A 4,120-nucleotide genomic window follows, 5' to 3' on the forward strand; every position below is an offset into this window, starting at 1 on the left:
CGTTGAATGAGTGTAATAATAAATAAGTAAAGAACGAGTTAAAAACCTCTCACAGACAGATGAACAGACAAATAATGAAGGATCAAGTGTAATATTTAGAATTATTCTAATATTCGTAAACAGGATAAACGTACTTCATTATAGTAAGGGCAGTTAGTGGATTCCTTAACACTGGTATATTTTCTTTGATCGCCTACTTGAACACAAACAACTGGGTCCATATTCAATCCCGCCAGGTGGCGTGCTTCAATAATAGTAATACACACCTATGCACAAAACCAAAAGAAACACTTATCAAAACCTTTAAATAAACTAAATATCTGATATGTATCGATATATTACGTCTAAAACAGCATTTTTAATAGATATGTCACGAGATAACTATAAAGAAAAAGTATTATTTTAGCGTGGTGGGTTGAAAAGCGCATTATTTATATTCTCTGTGAAACTTTATTAAGAGCAAACACTGTTTGTTCTGTAGTATTAAACCAACATAATTCGTTTGAATATTTAAAATATATGAGTTCTCAATATAAACTAATAACATGACTGCACATTAGTTCCACATTAAAATTCCAATTTTCAACGCGATCTTTTTCCCCAGTGGATTTACATACAATTTCAAGGAGGAAACGCAAATGTTTCATATCACATAGTATTTTTTGACATTTTTTTAACACTTTGAGTTATATTTATGGGATATTTTAGTCCTTTGTAATTCACCATATAGTAATCTAAGTTGATTTAGGTGTGTTCGATATTATATAGCGGGCCAACTTCGAGTTTTAACACTTATCAAATTATGAACGATGTTAGAAGTTTTCATGTAATATTATTTAAATAATCTCTACCGATTTCCTCTGTTCAGTTGGTATTTCATTTGGCATAGGAAAGCAAAACGTATGTCATTTTGAAATGGTCTAAATTTAACAGTAATACGTTTATTTGTTCCTTACTTTACAGCATTTTCACATTTAAACGTACCTCTTACTGATTGGCTAAACTTTAATATAATTTCTAACGAGGTATATTGAAATTAAATTCAAAATCATTCAAATTTGGAGAATATTAATACATATATATATAGAATTTTAATTTTTTACCCTTATGGCATTAATTAAAAATACTTATATAGATTAAATTTTACATTAATAATTTATTAAAAAATATCTTGAAGCTTTGAGTTTATCCCTGAGCTCATTTTAGGTTCTATTTTTATATAATTGGGAACATGATAGTAGAGAACAAATTAACATTATATGGTTCAACTGAGATCAAAATATAATGAACAAGTGAAAGGTATGTTGCAATGATCTTTTAGTTGCTGGTTTTTGTAACATTTTTATACCAGTCGAATTCTTTACTGTTTTCATATAAAATGCCTGTAAATACCTGAAAATCTTGTGCCTTTAAGGTAATCGGTTGTAGCTCATGAATCGGCTTAGACCTAAAGTAAAGAAACATTCTATTAAAAGTAATCGGCTGCACCTTTTGTGTTGGCTTATGCCTAAAGAGTGAAAACAAAATCATTAAATTAATCGGCTGTGGCTTATGTGTTGACTTAGGCCTGAAGAAAAGAAACAGTCTGTTAAAGTAATTGGCTGCACCTTTTGTGTTGGATTATGCCTAAAAGAGAGAAAATAAAATCATTAAATTAATCGGCTGTGGCTTATGTGTTGACTTAGGCCTGAAGAAAAGAAACAGTCTGTTAAAGTAATTGGCTGCACCTTTTGTGTTGGCTTACGCCTAAAGAGTGAAAACAAAGTCATTAAATTAATCGGTTGTGGCTTATGTGTTGACTTAGGCCTAAAGAAAAAAAAAATCAGTCTTTAGCCTTTATATTACAGTCTTCTTTCTTACCGTTCGCCGGTAAAATTTACGTTACATTGTATTGACTAATTTGTTGTTTTTGCCAAAAACATCATTTAATTGGCGAAATTTCCTTTTGTATAACTTATATGTTATTAGGGACATTCCACAAACAATTTGATGAATAAATTAATTACAAAAATATATTTAAAAAGCCGATTGCGTCCATATAAACCCCCTAGTCATTTTAGGGTTAAAGTAGCTGTCTAATTAGCTAACTAATTAGCCGGGATTGGCCTAAAGAAGAGAAACAGCCTAAGACGTAACACGAAAATAATTTTTGTTTCAAAGACTACCTGATCACAGCCGTCCCTAACGTGGAATTGGTTGACTAGAAGGAAGACAGTTAGACAATAGTACTCACCGCCATCTTTTGGGTTACTCTTGTTTCACCTTCACTTTTATGTGCACTCACAACCCCAAAGTACGAAGCACGTTTTTAAGGCAACAGGCTGCGAACCCTAAACCTTCGGGTTCACATCTGACCACATTAACCACTAGGCCTAAAAATCTCCAAAAGTAAGAAATAAATATATATATTTATATCATGTGAGCGTTAATAAATCATGCGCTGAAACATCAAAATTACATCAATACTGTTCCTATGGTTATATAGAGTATTTGAACAAAACTTGCTAAATTTATGTAAAATTATTTTCCTTCAAAGTTAGATATCATGACGTAGTACAATACATTTTACTTCAGATAATTATTAATTTCAATGCTCAAATGACTCGAATAAAAGAAGACGTCCTGATTTTAAATTCATCCCGCAGGACATCAATCACGAAGGTGACCAGTCTCTTTGGTAGATCATTGAAAACAAGGCTAAAAGGAGTCATTTATAGAAGACACTGGAAGATAAATAAATCTGTAAAGCTAACTATTGTCTATAATATTGGTTTTAAAGAATTCGTTGTAAAATTCGGGATAAATTGAATACATTATTACAACGATTAAATATGTTTTTGAACTTCTGTTAGCATGATCAACTTTGTTTGTTTGCTAAATTTTGTGCAAAGCTACTCGAGAGCTATCTGCGCTAACCGTCTATAATGTTGGAAGTGATAAACCAGAAGGAAGCAGTTAATCAACTCCAACAACAGTCAACTCTTATGCTACTCTTTTACCAACAGATGGTGGGACTGACTGTTACGTTATAACGCTCACACGGCTGAAAGAGCGAGCATGTTCGGTGACGGGACTTGAACCGGCAACCCGCAGATCGTGAGTGGAGCGCCTTAACCATATTCGATGACGAGGAACCCACTTTGCTGATGACAAAACATTGTCGAAAAGATGTACATTTACTGTTTTGTTAAACTTATATTAAAGGTTTTCTTCATTATCCATTCGAATCCTCTCCAAGCATTGTCAGTCTTAACCATATGATAGCACAAAACCGTATTCGGACTACAAGAAACAGTTAGGTTATACGAATAGTTGAATAAAACATGGAAATAATTATTTTCAATATTAAAAATCGAATCGTTTAGCAAAAATAAAGTTTGAGATAAATCGATAAAAAGTTTGTGCGAAATTTTCTTCAAGAAACTTTTTCAACTTTCCTACCAAGCCTAAATATGATATAAGGAAAAACTGAATAAAATAAATAGTGTAACAAAGATTGTTATTTTGTTACTGTTAGTAACTAGAAGCCAATAAAAACGGTAAACCTCAATAAAATTAGTCCATATGTTCCTGAAATATACAGAATTTCCAAATGAAAGCTTCGTCGCTGAAGCATATATCTGCATTTTACTGTTTCTTCTTTTAATCACAAAAAAAACTATTACGTATAAAAAAGATGCCGAATCTCTTAAGATCAATGACAAGTTATATTAGAGAAAAGTTTAATAACTTGACCAACTACCCACCTTTTTATGTCCTCGGGAGTGGTGATGGAGTATGGTGTCGTGTCCACCATTAAAATATACTGTATAATCAATCACCCTTGAATACCGCTGGATTGGTGATGGAGTATAGTGTCGTGTACACCATTAAAATATACTGTACAATTAATTACTCACACCTTGAATACCGCTGGATTGGTGATGGAGTATAGTGTCGTGTACACCATTAAAATATACTGTACAATTAATTACTCACCCCTTGAATACCGCTGGATTGGTGATGGAGTATAGTGTCGTGTCCACCATTAAAATATACTGTACAATTAATTACTCACACCTTGAATACCGCTGGATTGGTGATGGAGTATAGTGTCGTGTACACCATTAAAATATACTGT

The 4,120-nt window shown here is 32.4% G+C and overlaps 1 long non-coding RNA gene across 1 annotated transcript in view; it reads right to left on the reverse strand.

Moving 5' to 3' along the window:
• Positions 1 to 185: 185 nt before the first annotated feature.
• Positions 186 to 4,120, reverse strand: part of LOC111083795 — a 5,004-nt gene continuing 1,069 nt past the window's right edge. Inside the window, exons 2-3 of the long non-coding RNA XR_002609250.1 lie at positions 1,393 to 1,447; positions 186 to 266 (exon numbers count right to left, since the gene is read on the reverse strand). This is a non-coding gene — a long non-coding RNA (uncharacterized LOC111083795). The remainder of the gene's footprint in view (positions 267 to 1,392; positions 1,448 to 4,120) is intronic.

This window comes from Limulus polyphemus, unplaced genomic scaffold (assembly GCF_000517525.1).
Source record: "Limulus polyphemus unplaced genomic scaffold, Limulus_polyphemus-2.1.2 Scaffold11249, whole genome shotgun sequence".
In the NCBI taxonomy this organism is placed as follows: domain Eukaryota; kingdom Metazoa; phylum Arthropoda; class Merostomata; order Xiphosura; family Limulidae; genus Limulus; species Limulus polyphemus.